At 36.4% G+C, this 19,828-nt stretch overlaps 2 long non-coding RNA genes and 1 pseudogene across 2 annotated transcripts; 1 reads left to right on the plus strand and 2 right to left on the minus strand.

The window, feature by feature from the left end:
• Positions 1–585: 585 nt before the first annotated feature.
• On the minus strand, positions 586–10,807 carry LOC132600106 (uncharacterized). The gene is made up of 3 exons (XR_009567124.1): positions 10,672–10,807; positions 9,607–9,659; positions 586–992 (listed from the first exon to the last, which is right to left on the minus strand). It is a non-coding gene; the product is annotated as an uncharacterized LOC132600106 (long non-coding RNA).
• Positions 10,808–12,786: 1,979 nt separating this feature from the next.
• Positions 12,787–15,494, minus strand: LOC132600108 (uncharacterized). The gene is made up of 3 exons (XR_009567125.1): positions 15,354–15,494; positions 14,292–14,344; positions 12,787–13,267 (listed from the first exon to the last, which is right to left on the minus strand). It is a non-coding gene; the product is annotated as an uncharacterized LOC132600108 (long non-coding RNA).
• A 1,260-nt stretch (positions 15,495–16,754) lies between these two features.
• On the plus strand, positions 16,755–19,543 carry LOC132600109 (vetispiradiene synthase 3-like; annotated as a pseudogene).
• Positions 19,544–19,828: the final 285 nt, after the last annotated feature.

Below are 19,828 nucleotides of genomic sequence, written 5' to 3' on the forward strand. Positions count from 1 at the left end.
ACAGGGATGAAAATCATAGTAAGGCAATAACACAGGGACGAAAACAGTTATTTTCCCCTCATAATATTTTATGTGATAATCGTTTTCTGAGTTGAAACTGGAAACCCTTAGGAACATCGAACTGACAGACTCTTGACAGATGCCAAAGAAGGAAACGAATTGGGCACAAGGAATAAATAATAATTAAAAAATGATTTAATTTCTATATACTGATAATATAGAAAAAAATTACTCCATTAAGTTATCTAACAAATCAATATAGATATAAATTCATTATAACAGAAGCAGTAATCCTGAAAACAAAATTATGCTGCTTGTATTTAATTATTTAATACAAGTGGGCCATCATTACTTATAATAGGAGGTAACATGTCTTATTTTCAAATACTTACCGGTAGATATTCTTGGGGTCACCTAATTGTCACGACCCAGCCCCGTGGGCCGCGACTGGTGCCCTACTTGGGCACCCAGACAGACAAACATATCAAATCGTAACACATTTATCCAAATAGCATATACGGCCATAAATACTATATGCCGTCTCAAACTTCATCAAACTGTATCGGACACATTTTAGCACAACCATATCCATATATATAACAAAAGCCAACAAGGCTATCAAATGTATCAAAAGCCGACAAGGCTAACAAATGTATCAAAAGCCGACAAGGCTAACAAATGGCACAACGGCCCCAAAACATATACAAAATGCACGCCGACAAGGCTGTCATCACGAATGGGTACGCCCCAAACATAAGTCATGTTCATACAACGCAACAACAACTATATACAGACCCACACAGATGTCCACAGACCTCTAAGAGTAATGACCGTATCATATAGCGGGACAGGGCCCCGCCGTACCCAAATAAACACATATGAATTCAACATAAGGGAGTTATACCACAAGCTAGGCTCCGGAACAAAGGAGCAGTAAAAAATAGCTGAATAAGTATCATAAGCTGGCGGATCTCTGAAACGAGCGTCTGTACCTGCGGGCATGAACGCAGCCCCCCGAAGAAAGGGGGGTCAGTACGGAATATGTACTGAGTAAGTAAAGCATGAAACATAGTGATAGACTCATACTGAGACAAGGTGTGTAGGACCCAATGCAACAAACAGAATTTTATAAAACTTGCCTTTCAACATATTTCATCTGTATCTTTCTCATATCAATATCAATATAGAATTTTGTAATCAAAGCTGCAAAATCATTCTGTATATAACATATATAACGTGTCCCGGCCCTTTAATGAGGGACTCGGTAATTAAAATCATATCATCATAAACATAAACATATACGTGTCCCGGTCCTTTAATAAGGGACTCGGTAATTAAAATCATAGCATCATAAATGTTACATCTCGTATTTTCATGCGTTGGAAAGCGTGCGAGTTAAATGATATTAGTAACGAAAATGAGGTTATCCTCCCAAGCTTGTAATGGTACAGATGTGTTATAAATATTTGAAGTTAAACAAATCTAAGAAAGTAAGTTTTGTCGAGGTTCGAAATTTATTTGATGAAATACGGTCAAAGCTATAATAGCCCGTATTTTTGGACTAGGAAATTGAACCATCCAATATTAGCAAATTTACCCGAGCCAAAGGATTTGGTCATATTCAAGCATGAAAATAAAGAACTCAGTGTATACGAGGATGAAGTCTCGAAATGATTTAAGATGGAAGAGTGTGACGACGATGATTAAAAATAATATTTTATGTGTACCAAAAGGGACTATGGACTGGTGCTATGTTACATAATCATGGCAATGAGTATATGAAGTATATTAAAATAATTGTTATTAAATTGAATTGAGATCAAGAAATTAATTGTGGTATTAATTGAATAAGATGGATAATTGCCACTTACAAAAAAAAAAAACTTACATGGAATCATGAGGTGGCAGCCATTTAATGGGAGGGACCACATACTTAATATGTGGCATCAAAAGAGACTAAATTGCTCTTCAAAGAGTACAAATATGCTGCCTAGGGGTGATGCATACGTGAATTCCAACACAAAGTCACTTGGACAATTCATATAGCAAGTAAATAAGAATAAACCAAGACCAAAAGAATTTTATTGAAGAATGTGGGCAGCCATACGACCATGGCTTTGAAATTCATCTTCACAAAAGAATTATGTTGAAGAAAAAAAAATGATGAGCAGCCATACACGGCCAGCCTTAGCTTTGAAAAATTGTTTTTTTTTTTAAAAAAAAAAATTGAATCATAAGATGCCCCAAACGTTTGAGGGAGGCAGCCATGGTGTTGAAGAAAATTTTGCATTGTTGAATATTTTGATCAAGTTTCAAGTGCAATACAAGTTCAAGGAGATGATAGCAACATTGGATATTAAGTTGGGGAAGAAGAAATTGTAAAATTGGAGCAATTGAGTGTAGAAATTCTCCCGAGAAAAATTTGGTAAGATTTTCTTATTTTATGGTGTAATTGTGTTAATAGTGTTGGAATAGAATTATTAGAATTGGATTGGACGAAATTGGAATTTAGAAAATGCATGAAATCGATGTTATAGGAAATTGTGGGTTGAAATGGGTTAAGAGAGATTGTTGGGTTGTTAGAATTGCTATGGGCTGAATTGTGAGAATTTATTACGTATATCTCTGTTGTTGGTATTTCTGTGTTAACAGGAGAATAATTGGAAATTCGGGTTAGGCGAACATATAGAGGAAATGCTGCTCGATTTTCGTTAAATCTTTAATAATGAAAAAAACCCTTAACGAGAAAGTATAAGTTAAGGAATAAGTTCTATAAGTGACGGCCTACGGATTTACGAACTAGAAAGTATAGTTACTAATGATAATGTTACTCTTTTATATAAATAGGCTAAAAGGGCGACGAGGCGAAAAGAATTCACGAATAGTCGCTGACAGGTATGTAAGGCAACCTTCTTTCTTTTGGCATGCCTTAGTTTGTATAGGCTAGATTATAAGCCTTAAGGAAATTCTAAATTCGAAATCCGAGCATCTTACGATCCGTATATGTCCCTTGGCACTCTTATGTATTATTTGATGAAATATGAACCTTTATGTATTTGAAATAATCGCTTTCCGAACTTTGCGCAAAAAGGTTCGCTTTAAGTAACTTCGAAATTTTCGAAGGCCATACCTTTCACATAAATGCTCGGATTGCTCCAATATATTTTTATAAAAGTTTACATTACGTATAACGAGTACATTTTCCATGAGCGGGCCCGACTTGGGTAAATTCCTGTCCGCGGGTCCCGCGACTTTCCTTTATGTAATTCGGGAACTTTTGAAGGAATTTGTTAAGACTATTATTTCGATTTTCAAGTATGATCATTTTACTTATGTTTGAATTTATGATAATGATTTTATGCATATGACTACTCATGACTCTATTCGTGCACTTTGTTATTCCCTTCGCCGAGTCCCGGGCCGGTTCTGTTATCGTGCGCATTTTGATATACTCCGGAGTTATGCTGTGTTTATGGTTCACCGAGCTACTCGCAAAAGAGGGTCGGGTTCCACCTATATTTGGTGTTATGTTGTGTGTGGCGTTATGTTGTGATGTGATATGTGACGGGGATACGGAGATTTGAAACTTTCTGGTGTTATGCTGTGTTATGGCGCCATCGACGGGTGGGCGACCATATTCTTCTGTACCCTATGCATTACTTACATATTTTTGAAAGTAAGCAAATTTTGATATGTTGGATTTTCACTTATGTTTGGTACTTCCATTTCGTTTATGTCTCAGATTTGCTTTCTGTATATTCTGCTTTGCATACTCAGTACATATTTCGTACTGACCCCCTTTCTTCGGGGGGGCTGCGTTTCATGCCCGCAGGTACAGACGCACAGTTTGGTGATCTACCAGTTTAGGACACCCTCTTCTGCTGTTTGGAGTGCTCTTCTCATTTCAGAGCATACACTTTTGGTATATATATTTTGTTCGCTATGTATGTATATATTCGTTCAGGGGTACGGCGGGGCCTGACCCGCCATATGATTCGTTTGGTCTGTTTAGAGGTCTGTAGACGTATTTGTGGGTGTGTGTGCCTACTTCTGTACGGGTGTGTTTGGTATGATCCCATTCGTTATGGCAGCCTTATCGGCGTGCATTCGTATATGTGTTTTGGGCCGTTGTGCCATTTGACAGCCTTGTCGGCTTTTGATATATGTGCATTTGTTCGGCGATGTATATTCCGCCGCCTCTTCTGATTCTGATATAATGTTTTGTATGCGCAATCGCGCAAAATAATATTCGTTCTCAACTCTGTTTAAAAATGATGATTTAGTTTGTATGTCCGTTTGGGTGCCCAAGTAGGGCACCAGTCGCGGCCCACGGGGCTGGGTCGTGACAGAAGTGGTATCAGAGCGGTTCGTCCTCGGAATGTCTACAGACCGTGTCTAGTAGAGTCTTGTTTATCGGTGTGTTGTGCACCACATCTATAAACAGGAGGCTACAGGGCATTTAGGGTGTTACCTTTCTTTGAATCTTAGATCGTGCGATAGAGCCAGCCGTAGGAAATGAATCTTTTTCTGCTAACCTTTAATTTCAGCAGAGGACGGTATCGACGTAAGAAAGTGACCGATGATATTGGAAGCTATACCGTACACAGGTAAGAAATGGTATGAAAGATGTATGTCGGGGAAGCTATTTGAAGTATGACGGAAATATAAAGTTGAAGATTGAAAAGAAAAATAAATAGGAAGATGTCACCGGTGTCGTTTGAGTTGGGCACGTGAGGTAAGTCTCGACATCTGTGTACTTTTGTTTGCAATTGTTAGCCCTGTGTGGCTACGATATGATATATAAATACGTATATGTGTTGGCCCTGTGAGGCATGGTTGGTATTTCCTGTGTACAGGTTTTGGGATAGTAAGAAATACAGAGGAACCTCTGCCCAAATTTGCCAGAAATATAAAGAGAGAAAATGAGATATAAGTTCTTAACATGTTTTGAAAGTCGATACCAATAGGGTGAATCTGTTATGTTGGATTAAAGTTAAGAGGTACCCTCCATGACATTCGTAAGAAGCATTATCCTTGATTGAGAAATTTTATTCCGAGAAAGCATATATGAGTAGCAAATTCGTAATTTATCTAAATGAATCAGAATATGTTCCAACCACATGTTGCTTCAGAAAAGCTTATGTGAAAGGCAAAAATGTCCAACGATTAAGTTTCGATTCATTTGAAGAATACTAAATGTATAACAGGCAGTTGGGAATTGAATGATTCGCTTACGACTCAAAAAAAAAAAAAAATATATATATATATATATATATATATATATATATATATATATATGAATAAATATGGAGGTAAACTATGTGAATCAAGCACTAGAAGTCCTGTGGTGCTTGTCGGATTCTAGTTTTTCTTCTGGTGGTGGTTGGAGAATGCTTCATGGTGACATTTTTATTAGTTTTAATCAACTAATTGGAGATGGAATTGTGAAAGACCGAACCAACGGAAGATGAGCAACAAGACAGAACAAATACCAGAAATGACTGGTGTGATAAGAATAAAAAGAGATAAATAGAATATGATTTGAAAATGAGAAAGGGCTTATGTAGAAGTTGTGTTTTCTGAAAGATACGGGAATAGCATGAGATTCCTCGTGCACAAAATAAAAGATGAACGTAGACTGGAGAAATGAAAGGAATACTAAAGGAAGCACCCAAGACAGACGTAATTAATTGAGTATGAGTATAGAATAAAAGGGAAACATATAGTTATGGACTTAAAGATGTAGTGCGACGAAACGATGATAAGACAAGACCACTATTAAGACAAATTCGATAGGATTTCGAGTAAGTTAGAAGTTAGCATTTGATATACAACAAGGGTGAAAGAGCATAATCCAATAAAAGAACATTTAAAGAAGTATTGGGAGCGCAGGACTAGTTTAACATTCGAGGACGAATGTTCTAAAGGGGGGAAGGATGTTACATCTCGTATTTTCATGCGTTGGAAAGCGTGCGAGTTAAATGATATTAGTAACGAAAATGAGGTTATCCTCCCAAGCTTGTAATGGTACAGATGTGTTATAAATATTTGAAGTTAAACAAATCTAAGAAAGTAAGTTTTGTCGAGGTTCGAAATTTATTTGATGAAATACGGTCAAAGCTATAATAGCCCGTATTTTTGGACTAGGAAATTGAACCATCCAATATTAGCAAATTTACCCGAGCCAAAGGATTTGGTCATATTCAAGCATGAAAATAAAGAACTCAGTGTATACGAGGATGAAGTCTCGAAATGATTTAAGATGGAAGAGTGTGACGACGATGATTAAAAATAATATTTTATGTGTACCAAAAGGGACTATGGACTGGTGCTATGTTACATAATCATGGCAATGAGTATATGAAGTATATTAAAATAATTGTTATTAAATTGAATTGAGATCAAGAAATTAATTGTGGTATTAATTGAATAAGATGGATAATTGCCACTTACAAAAAAAAAAAACTTACATGGAATCATGAGGTGGCAGCCATTTAATGGGAGGGACCACATACTTAATATGTGGCATCAAAAGAGACTAAATTGCTCTTCAAAGAGTACAAATATGCTGCCTAGGGGTGATGCATACGTGAATTCCAACACAAAGTCACTTGGACAATTCATATAGCAAGTAAATAAGAATAAACCAAGACCAAAAGAATTTTATTGAAGAATGTGGGCAGCCATACGACCATGGCTTTGAAATTCATCTTCACAAAAGAATTATGTTGAAGAAAAAAAAATGATGAGCAGCCATACACGGCCAGCCTTAGCTTTGAAAAATTGTTTTTTTTTTTAAAAAAAAAAATTGAATCATAAGATGCCCCAAACGTTTGAGGGAGGCAGCCATGGTGTTGAAGAAAATTTTGCATTGTTGAATATTTTGATCAAGTTTCAAGTGCAATACAAGTTCAAGGAGATGATAGCAACATTGGATATTAAGTTGGGGAAGAAGAAATTGTAAAATTGGAGCAATTGAGTGTAGAAATTCTCCCGAGAAAAATTTGGTAAGATTTTCTTATTTTATGGTGTAATTGTGTTAATAGTGTTGGAATAGAATTATTAGAATTGGATTGGACGAAATTGGAATTTAGAAAATGCATGAAATCGATGTTATAGGAAATTGTGGGTTGAAATGGGTTAAGAGAGATTGTTGGGTTGTTAGAATTGCTATGGGCTGAATTGTGAGAATTTATTACGTATATCTCTGTTGTTGGTATTTCTGTGTTAACAGGAGAATAATTGGAAATTCGGGTTAGGCGAACATATAGAGGAAATGCTGCTCGATTTTCGTTAAATCTTTAATAATGAAAAAAACCCTTAACGAGAAAGTATAAGTTAAGGAATAAGTTCTATAAGTGACGGCCTACGGATTTACGAACTAGAAAGTATAGTTACTAATGATAATGTTACTCTTTTATATAAATAGGCTAAAAGGGCGACGAGGCGAAAAGAATTCACGAATAGTCGCTGACAGGTATGTAAGGCAACCTTCTTTCTTTTGGCATGCCTTAGTTTGTATAGGCTAGATTATAAGCCTTAAGGAAATTCTAAATTCGAAATCCGAGCATCTTACGATCCGTATATGTCCCTTGGCACTCTTATGTATTATTTGATGAAATATGAACCTTTATGTATTTGAAATAATCGCTTTCCGAACTTTGCGCAAAAAGGTTCGCTTTAAGTAACTTCGAAATTTTCGAAGGCCATACCTTTCACATAAATGCTCGGATTGCTCCAATATATTTTTATAAAAGTTTACATTACGTATAACGAGTACATTTTCCATGAGCGGGCCCGACTTGGGTAAATTCCTGTCCGCGGGTCCCGCGACTTTCCTTTATGTAATTCGGGAACTTTTGAAGGAATTTGTTAAGACTATTATTTCGATTTTCAAGTATGATCATTTTACTTATGTTTGAATTTATGATAATGATTTTATGCATATGACTACTCATGACTCTATTCGTGCACTTTGTTATTCCCTTCGCCGAGTCCCGGGCCGGTTCTGTTATCGTGCGCATTTTGATATACTCCGGAGTTATGCTGTGTTTATGGTTCACCGAGCTACTCGCAAAAGAGGGTCGGGTTCCACCTATATTTGGTGTTATGTTGTGTGTGGCGTTATGTTGTGATGTGATATGTGACGGGGATACGGAGATTTGAAACTTTCTGGTGTTATGCTGTGTTATGGCGCCATCGACGGGTGGGCGACCATATTCTTCTGTACCCTATGCATTACTTACATATTTTTGAAAGTAAGCAAATTTTGATATGTTGGATTTTCACTTATGTTTGGTACTTCCATTTCGTTTATGTCTCAGATTTGCTTTCTGTATATTCTGCTTTGCATACTCAGTACATATTTCGTACTGACCCCCTTTCTTCGGGGGGGCTGCGTTTCATGCCCGCAGGTACAGACGCACAGTTTGGTGATCTACCAGTTTAGGACACCCTCTTCTGCTGTTTGGAGTGCTCTTCTCATTTCAGAGCATACACTTTTGGTATATATATTTTGTTCGCTATGTATGTATATATTCGTTCAGGGGTACGGCGGGGCCTGACCCGCCATATGATTCGTTTGGTCTGTTTAGAGGTCTGTAGACGTATTTGTGGGTGTGTGTGCCTACTTCTGTACGGGTGTGTTTGGTATGATCCCATTCGTTATGGCAGCCTTATCGGCGTGCATTCGTATATGTGTTTTGGGCCGTTGTGCCATTTGACAGCCTTGTCGGCTTTTGATATATGTGCATTTGTTCGGCGATGTATATTCCGCCGCCTCTTCTGATTCTGATATAATGTTTTGTATGCGCAATCGCGCAAAATAATATTCGTTCTCAACTCTGTTTAAAAATGATGATTTAGTTTGTATGTCCGTTTGGGTGCCCAAGTAGGGCACCAGTCGCGGCCCACGGGGCTGGGTCGTGACAATAAACATAAACATAGACGTGTCCCGGCCCTTTCCTGAGGGACTCGGTAATAAGGAATATATGCCCTCCTGGCCACCATCTCCATATCATCATATCATCATATCATCACATCATCATATCATCATATCGTCATATATATATATATATAACGTGTCCCGGACCTCTAGTGAGGGACTCGGTGATTAATATAGTAAACATGCGCACGAAAACGTGTCCTGGCCCGGGACTCAATGAAGGATATAGCGGTAAGCACGAGCAGAATAATAAGCAACCACATATATGCAAATCATCTTTTGAGACTCAATAGATAAGTAACTGACCAGCTCTAAAATATTAGGATAATAATCATATTCAATTCTTTTCAACTCTCATTACAAGCCATAGCAAGGAACGTTTCAGCTTTCATGTACATGTATCAATTCCCATGATGTAGTTTTTTTTTTTTTTTTTTTTTTTTAAGTCAAGTATGCTTCTATTTGTGCAATTCTTTAAGAGTAGGAACTTCTATACATCATTCATTAGTCAATCATATAGTAGGCTTGTGACAATAGCATTAAGGAAATATAGAATCATAAGTCATGCATGGAACTAGAGAGTAGAATTTACCCCAAGGTTCATATCATTTCATACGTACGTCTAGGACATGCCAAGAAAAGAAAGAATAAGCTTTACATACCTTTAGCGTTTAGTCGTATTATAACTTGTACTTGCTGCCCAAAAACACTTATCCTATATCAAGATATCAAGAGCTACAATTAGTCTACGGGGGAATTCAATACGTACTTTAACGTTAACAATCCCTTTCAAACATTTAGACCACGTTTCGTTCGCATTCAAACCAACTACATACAACCGATCCAACGTCAATAATCATATGCTCAATACCAATCCGGACAGCCCACATAACATTCCAAATAGCCCACATTCACAACATTCCATAACGATTCACATACGGCTACTACATTCTCAAGTTACTCCTAATAATCCGTAGCCTTAACGTTTTCGTGTAACAACTTTACAACAACCCAAACAACGTAAATACAATATATATTCTTAACTATCATTTGTCTTTCCAATTTAAAGAAGACACATGTCCAAAACAGTTCCTAACCACAACACGTCCAAAACAGTCCCTAACTAACAACATAAAGATGCCTGGAATTCTTGCGAACGTTTACGAACATACCAAGCAAACCACATATGATTCTTACACATTATTTCATGTCTTCATTTCATATAATTTTAGTAAAATACGACCAGCAGTCACACGATAAATATATCACCAAATTCGTACGCAAATAGCTACATTGTCGACACTAAAACCTTACAACGACAACAACATGTTTAATGACATTACTTTCATGATTCTTGGAACTGTTTTAGCATCATTTCCACTCTTACAACAGCCCACAATTCATCTCAATTTCAACTTGAATCATTATGCTTCACTTCCACTAAACGTTCATAACAAGAATCAACACTCAACACATACAAATTCACCTCTAGCACTAAAACAGTCCACTGTTTTGGACTGCTCGTATACTTCAACATAATTCATGATAACAACAACCAAAATACTACTTAAAATTAATTTTTCCATGCCTAATTAGAACAGCCTCCTACACGGCTCAATTTACATTTCAACACCAACATCTACAACTTCTTATATTCATCACATATCCACAAATTTATACAAGCTTAAATTGTCTCCAAAATGTGTATAAAAGAGATCAAATCTTACCTTAATCAACTTGACTCCTTAACCTTGCTAATTTCTTAAATAATTTCAACACTCTGAGGCATTAATTTCCCTCCATCAAGCTTCCATTGCTTGGCTAAAAGCAACTTTGGCCGAGAGGCTTTTTTTGTGCTTTCACTTCAAGAAAATGTTTATGTGTTCAACTACAAGGTGGAAGATGACTCATTTGGTGATATACATCTATGATCCCCCTAGGCCCTACACGTGACCAGCCCAACAAAAGAAAAAGAAATCTGAATCTATAATTGTATTTAGTCAATTGATTTTATTCTACTAATTTCCTTTACTTTGGGGAATTGGTTGGGTCATTATTGAAAAATCTGTCCGTATTGGCTCCACCTCAATAACAAGTGATCATATTAAATCTGTAAAGGGATTTAAATGGGTCCACAAAATTAATAACTCCATGCTTACCATTCATTTCCAAAACGTGTCCATTAGTACATAGCAATAGTCATATGTTGCTGCATACATCCACTTTGTCCTCCACTATAGTACCAATGAAACCTTAATTTAATGCCTAGCTTAATGTAATGATAAAACATACCATGTGCTGTAATCCAACTCTTTTACAAAGCACAAATATTTTATCCTCTTGTGTACGCATGGAATCATGATGTCTACTCCTAATCCCTTTAATTAAAGAATGCCACATAACAATATATATAAATTTGTCATGCTAGTTGATGCCACGTTAGGGGGGTGACATCCAAAATAATTCATCCACTTAATCCATAATCAAATAATTAACTTCTCACTAAGTTCATCAAATAACCATTTACGCATAATTAATTTCTTAAGCACACTTCATATACTCGTTATCATAATCATGTAGTATAACGTAGTCCATAGTCTCATTTGCCACACATAAAATATTATTTTCAATCATCGTCGTCACCCTTGTTAAATCCAAAATTATTTCGGGACTTCATTCCTTGTATACCCTGAATTCTTGATTTTTCATTCTTGAATACTCTCATATTGGACGGTTTAATTTCCTGGTCCAAAAATACAGAATATTATAGCTTGGACCGTATTTTATTCAAATAAATTTTGAACCTCGACGAAATTTAATTTTCTTCAATTTGTTCAACCTCAAATCCTTACGGTACATGTGTACCATCACTTTAACCACCTATAAGCTTGGGGGATAACCTCATGTCCGTTACTAATATCATTTAACTCGCACGCTTTCCGACGTACGAAAATACAGGATATAACATCCTCCCCCCTTTAGAACATTCGTCCTCGAATGTCAAACTAGTCCCATAGGGTCTCACAAAAATTTCGGGGGAATCTCTTTTATTGCTATCACATGTAGTCTCTTTCTTAGCATACCAATATTCTTGTACAACTTGTTTAAAATATATCCAATCTTAGTCGTAGTCTTTCCTTCTCTTGGTTCATTCTGCTTTTCATATCTCATCCTCCTTTTATTTCTAGGAAAATTTTGGCAGAGTTTCTTCTGTATTTCTTACTATCCCAAAACCTGCACGCAGGAAATACCAACAATGCCTCACAGGGCCAACATATATATATGTATACATTATATCGTATCATAGCCGCACAGGGCTCCCAATTTCAAGTAAAAGTATAAAGATGTCGAGACTTACCTCACAGGTCCAACTCAAACTGCACCTATTATACTTTCCTGTTTACTTTCCCTTTCAATCTTCAACTTTATATTTCAATCATACTTCAAATGACTTCCCCAACATACATCTTTCATACCATTGCTTACCTGTGTACTGTGTAGCTTCCACTATGATCAGTCACTGCCTTCTGTCGATGCCGTTCTTTGGCTGAAATCAAAGGTTAGTAAAAAAAAAAGAATTCATTTCCTACGGCTGGCTCTACCGCACGATCTAAGATCCAAAGAAAGGTAACACCCTAAATGTCCTGTAGCCTCATGTTTATAGATGTGGTGCACAACACACCGATAAACAAGACCCTACTAGACACGGTCTGTAGACACTCCGAGGAAGGACCGCTCTGATATCACTTCTGTCACGACCCAGCCCCGTGGGCCGCGACTGGTGCCCTACTTGGGCACCCAGACAGACAAACATATCAAATCGTAACACATTTATCCAAATAGCATATACGGCCATAAATACTATATGCCGTCTCAAACTTCATCAAACTGTATCGGACACATTTTAGCACAACCATATCCATATATATAACAAAAGCCGACAAGGCTATCAAATGTATCAAAAGCCGACAAGGCTAACAAATGTATCAAAAGCCGACAAGGCTAACAAATGGCACAACGGCCCCAAAACATATACAAAATGCACGCCGACAAGGCTGCCATCACGAATGGGTACGCCCCAAACATAAGTCATGTTCATACAACGCAACAACAACTATATACAGACCCACACAGATGTCCACAGACCTCTAAGAGTAATGACCGTATCATATGGCGAGACAGGGCCCCGCCGTACCCAAATAAACACATATGAATTCAACATAAGGGAGTTATACCACAAGCTAGGCTCCGGAACAAAGGAGCAGTAAAAAATAGCTGAATAAGTATCATAAGCTGGCGGATCTCTGAAACGAGCGTCTGTACCTGCGGGCATGAACGCAGCCCCCCGAAGAAAGGGGGGTCAGTACGGAATATGTACTGAGTAAGTAAAGCATGAAACATAGTGATAGACTCATACTGAGACAAGGTGTGTAGGACCCAATGCAACAAACAGAATTTTATAAAACTTGCCTTTGAACATATTTCATCTGTATCATTCTCATATCAATATCAATATAGAATTTTGTAATCAAAGCTGCAAAATCATTCTGTATATAATATATATAACGTGTCCCGGCCCTTTAATGAGGGACTCGGTAATTAAAATCATATCATCATAAACATAAACATATACGTGTCCCGGCCCTTTAATAAGGGACTCGGTAATTAAAATCATAGCATCATAAACATAAACATAGACGTGTCCCGGCCCTTTCCTGAGGGACTCGGTAATAAGGAATATATGCCCTCCTGGCCACCATCTCCATATCATCATATCATCACATCATCATATCATCATATCGTCATATATATATATAACGTGTCCCGGACCTCTAGTGAGGGACTCGGTGATTAATATAGTAAACATGCGCATGAAAACGTGTCCTGGCCCGGGACTCAGTGAAGGATATAGCGGTAAGCACGAGCAGAATAATAAGCAACCACATATATGCAAATCATCTTTTGAGACTCAATAGATAAGTAACTGACCAGCTCTAAAATATTAGGATAATAATCATATTCAATTCTTTTCAACTCTCATTACAAGCCATAGCAAGGAACGTTTCAGCTTTCATGTACATGTATCAATTTCCATGATGTAGTTTTTTTTTTTTTTTTTTTTTTCTTAAAGTCAAGTATGCTTCTATTTGTGCAATTCTTTAAGAGTAGGAACTTCTATACATCATTCATTAGTCAATCATATAGTAGGCTTGTGACAATAGCATTAAGGAAATATAGAATCATAAGTCATGCATGGAACTAGAGAGTAGAATTTACCCCAAGGTTCATATCATTTCATACTTACGTCTAGGACATGCCAAGAAAAGAAAGAATAAGCTTTACATACCTTTAGCGTTTAGTCGTATTATAACTTGTACTTGCTGCCCAAAAACACTTATCCTATATCAAGATATCAAGAGCTACAATTAGTCTACGAGAGAATTCAATACGTACTTTAACGTTAACAATCCCTTTCAAACATTTAGATCACGTTTCGTTCGCATTCAAACCAACTACATACAACCGATCCAACGTCAATAATCATATGCTCAATACCAATCCGGACAGCCCACATAACATTCCAAATAGCCCACATTCACAACATTCCATAACGATTCACATACGGCTACTACATTCTCAAGTTACTCCTAATAATCCGTAGCCTTAACGTTTTCGTGTAACTTTACAACAACTCAAACAACGTAAATACAATATATATTCTTAACTATTATTTGTCTTTCCAATTTAAAGAAGACACATGTCCAAAACAGTTCCTAACCACAACACGTCCAAAACAGTCCCTAACTAACAACATAAAGATGCCCGGAATTCTTGCGAACGTTTACGAACATACCAAGCAAACCACATATGATTCTTACACATTATTTCATGTCTTCATTTCATATAATTTTAGTAAAATACGACCAGCAGTCACACGATAAATATATCACCAAATTCGTACGCAAATAGCTACATTGTCGACACTAAAACCTTACAACGACAACAACATGTTTAATGACATTACTTTCATGATTCTTGGAACTGTTTTAGCATCATTTCCACTCTTACAACAGCCCACAATTCATCTCAATTTCAACTTGAATCATTATGCTTCACTTCCACTAAACGTTCATAACAAGAATCAACACTCAACACATACAAATTCACCTCTAGCACTAAAACAGTCCACTGTTTTGGACTGCTCGTATACTTCAACATAATTCATGATAACAACAACCAAAATACTACTTAAAATTAATTTTTCCATGCCTAATTAGAACAGCCTCCTACACGGCTCAATTTACATTTCAACACCAACATCTACAACTTCTTATATTCATCACATATCCACAAATTTATACAAGCTTAAATTGTCTCCAAAATGTGTATAAAAGAGATCAAATCTTACCTTAATCAACTTGACTCCTTAACCTTGCTAATTTCTTAAATAATTTCAACACTCTGAGGCATTAATTTCCCTCCATCAAGCTTCCATTGCTCGGCTAAAAGCAACTTTGGCCGAGAGGCTTTTTTTGTGCTTTCACTTCAAGAAAATGTTTATGTGTTCAACTACAAGGTGGAAGATGACTCATTTGGTGATATACATCTATGATCCCCCTAGGCCCTACACGTGACCAGCCCAACAAAAGAAAAAGAAATCTGAATCTATAGTTGTATTTAGTCAATTGATTTTATTCTACTAATTTCCTTTACTTTGGGGAATTGGTTGGGTCATTATTGAAAAATCTGTCCGTATTGGCTCCACCTCAATAACAAGTGATAATATTAAATTTGTAAAGGGATTTAAATGGGTCCACAAAATTAATAACTCCATGCTTACCATTCATTTCCAAAACGTGTCCACTAGTACATAGCAATAGTCATATGTTGCTGCATACATCCACTTTGTCCTCCACTATAGTACCAATGAAACCTTAATTTAATGCCTAGCTTAATGTAATGATAAAACATACCATGTGCTGTAATCCAACTCTTTTACAAAGCACAAATATTTTATCCTCTTGTGTACGCATGGAATCATGATGTCTACTCCTAATCCCTTTAATTAAAGAATGCCACATAACAATATATATAAATTTGTCATGCTAGTTGCTGCCACGTTAGGGGGGTGACATCCAAAATAATTCATCCACTTAATCCATAATCAAATAATTAACTTCTCACTAAGTTCATCAAATAACTATTTACGCATAATTAATTTCTTAAGCACACTTCATATACTCGTTATCATAATCATGTAGTATAACGTAGTCCATAGCCTCATTTGCCACACATAAAATATTATTTTCAATCATCGTCGTCACCCTTGTTAAATCCAAAATTATTTCGGGACTTCATTCCTTGTATACCCTGAATTCTTGATTTTTCATTCTTGAATACTCTCATATTGGACGGTTTAATTTCCTGGTCCAAAAATACAGAATATTATAGCTTGGACCGTATTTTATTCAAATAAATTTTGAACCTCGACGAAATTTAATTTTCTTCAATTTGTTCAACCTCAAATCCTTACGGTACATGTGTACCATCACTTTAACCACCTATAAGCTTGGGGGATAACCTCATGTCCGTTATTAATATCATTTAACTCGCACGTTTTCCGACGTACGAAAATATAGGATATAACACTAATAATTAAAAACAATTACACTAACAATGTGTATAAAATAAAATAAAAGAAGAGCATGTTGCAATATTATAAAGAAGTATTATATCTATAGACCACTAACCAGTATAAAGTCGAGTGTGGCAACCAGACGTCAACAAGAATTTAAACGTGAAAGTTTGATGGCTGTGACAAAGGCTCTCACTTATATACATTATAAATAATCATTTCCTTCTCTTACATTATCATCATCACTAGCTCAATTCTCTTGCATCAAGAAACAAAACATAAAATAAACAAAAGAAAGGAAACGCAATTTTCTCTGTTTTTCCATAAACTAAGAGTACTAGAAATGGCTCCACCTGCTGCAGTGAATAACTACCAAGAGGAGGAGATCGTTCGTCCCGTTGCAGATTTTGCTCCAAGTCTTTGGGGTGATCATTCCATTATTTCTCTGTCGATAATCAGGTATTTAATTTGTCTCTTCATAATCCCTTTTTGGTTCGAAGAATAAATTAAGCCGTTTAAAAACATGCATTAATTTTCATTTGAATAAATTTATAGGTTGCGGAAAAGTATGCTCATGAGATTGAAACATTGAAGGAGCAAACAAGGAGTATGTTGTCTGCAGCTTGTGGAACAACATTGGTTGAGAAATTGAATCTGATAGATACTGTTGAGCGCCTTGGCTTAGCTTATCACTTTGAGAAACAAATAGAAGACTTGTTGGATCAAATTTACAATGCTGATCCTAATTTTGAGGCACATGAATACAATGCTTTAAGCATGTTATCGGTTCAATTTCGACTCCTAAGACAACATGGTTACAATATCTCTCCAAGTACGTAATATATCAATTAATCAACATGGTTACACTACGTGCTTCGTTTTTGTTCTTGGAGTAATTAATATTCATGCTTACACAAGGACTAATCTTTTGTTTTCAACTTCTTAATCATGAACCAGAAATTTTTAGCAGATTCCAAGATGCAAACGGCAAATTCAAGGAATCTCTTAGCGACAACATCAAGGGTCTATTGAAATTATACGAAGCTTCACATGTAAGGACTCATGGAGAGGATATTTTGGAAGAGGCACTTGCTTTTTCCACTGCTCATCTTGAATCTGCGGCTCCACATTTGAAGTCACCTTTGAATAAGCAAGTAACGCATGCCCTCGAGCAATCTCTCCATAAGAGCATTCCAAGAGTTGAGACACGCTACTTCATCTCCATCTACGAAGAGGAGGAATCGATGAATGATGTATTGCTTCAATTTGCCAAATTGGATTTCAACTTACTTCAGATGTTGCACAAAGAAGAACTAAGCGAAGTATCAAGGTAAACTACTGTTTTATGTGGAAAATATAGATAACTGTTCCATAGTAATTTCACGTTCTGATATTATTATTTTTTACTTATTTTGTAGGTGGTGGAAAAATTTAGATTTTGTGACAATACTTCCATATGCTAGGGACAGAGCAGTCGAGTGCAACTTTTGGACGATTGGAGTGTATGCTGAACCTCAATACTCTCAGGCTCGTGTCATGCTTGCTAAGACTATAGCAATGATTTCAATAGTCGATGACACATTCGATGTTTATGGAATCGTAAAAGAACTTGAGGTCTACACCGATGCCATACAGAGGTATGAACTACTTCTCGAACATTTTATTAGATGATCCCATAAAGAGGGGGAAAGACCATATCAAACAATATATTTTGTACCATTTTTGAATTTTTTCCAACAATTTCTAATTCGAGACACTAGACATTTAACCTTCTTCCTATGATATATGTTCTGTTAAATAGATAAACTTATCAAATTCCTTTCTTTTTCATTTATTAGGTGGGATATTAGCCAAATGGATCGGCTCCCAGATTACATGAAAATCAGTTACAAAGCACTTTTAGATCTCTACAGCGATTATGAAACGGAGTTGTCAAAGGATGGCAGATCTGATGTTGTTCACTATGCAAAAGAGAGAGTATGAATCGTGACTTATACCAGTTAACTCTATATAAATCTGTTATCAACCAATTGTGTAGCTTTTTCTCCTCATTTTTGTTTATAATGAATCTATTCCCTGAATATGCACTGATGGTTGGATGTCTTTGCTTGGTGTTGACAGATGAAAGAAATCGTGAGAAACTACTTTGTGGAAGCAAAATGGTTCATTGAAGGATATATGCCTCCTGTTTCTGAGTATCTTAGCAATGCATTAGCTACTAGCACTTATTATTTGCTTACGACTACATCCTACTTAGGAATGAAGTGTGCTAACAAGGAAGATTTTGAATGGTTGGCCAAGAACCCTAAAATTCTTGAAGCCAATGTGACCTTATGTCGAGTCATTGATGACGTAGCCACCTATGAGGTATACACTGCATCAAGTAAACTCAGATTCTTTCATTTTACCTTAGTTACAACCATGAAACGATAAAAAATGATTTCATACTTATACCAACACATTATGGTTTCCATCCAGGTTGAGAAAGGTAGAGGTCAGACTGCAACTGGTATTGAGTGTTACATGAGAGATTATGGTGTATCAACAGAAGAGGCAATGGAAAAATTTCAAGAAATGGCTGAGATAACATGGAAGGATGTAAATGAAGGAATTCTTCGACCAACTCCTGTCTCCACAAATATTCTTACCCGTATTCTCAATCTTGCTCGCATTATTGACGTCACTTATAAGCACAATCAAGATGGATATACTCATCCTGAAAAAGTTCTAAAACCTCACATTATCGCCTTGTTGGTGGACTCTATTGAAATTTAAAGGATCAATTGTTGTGTCCACGTGGGAGCACCCTGCCCCTCAAATAAGTATTTGGTTGACATTTAAGGGATGCCTTGTTGGTAGCTCTGTTTCTAGCTAGGGTAGGAGTTGCTGGCGATACATGTTATCATGCAGTATAGTTACCTCAAATTTTTTTGTATCATTATTGACCTTTGAAATATATTACTCTTTTTATACCTACTTTTTTTTAGCTAAGAGGTTTCACATAAAATCTAAACCAATTCTGAAACTGAGGTGAAACAATACACTTCAGCAGTTGCAACAGATCCTGATTAACCATGGGAAAATGAATAGCCCGAATAATAGTGAGTTAATGTTAGAATAAGCGCATGACAAGACATCAAAATATAAATGAGAACTCCCCAATTATAATATACCGCTTAAAAATAATACGAAGTAAGTATCAATTCTACTTATAAGACGAATTATGATAATACAGCTTGCACAAAATC

The sequence above is a fragment of the Lycium barbarum genome, chromosome 6, assembly GCF_019175385.1.
Source record: "Lycium barbarum isolate Lr01 chromosome 6, ASM1917538v2, whole genome shotgun sequence".
In the NCBI taxonomy this organism is placed as follows: domain Eukaryota; kingdom Viridiplantae; phylum Streptophyta; class Magnoliopsida; order Solanales; family Solanaceae; genus Lycium; species Lycium barbarum.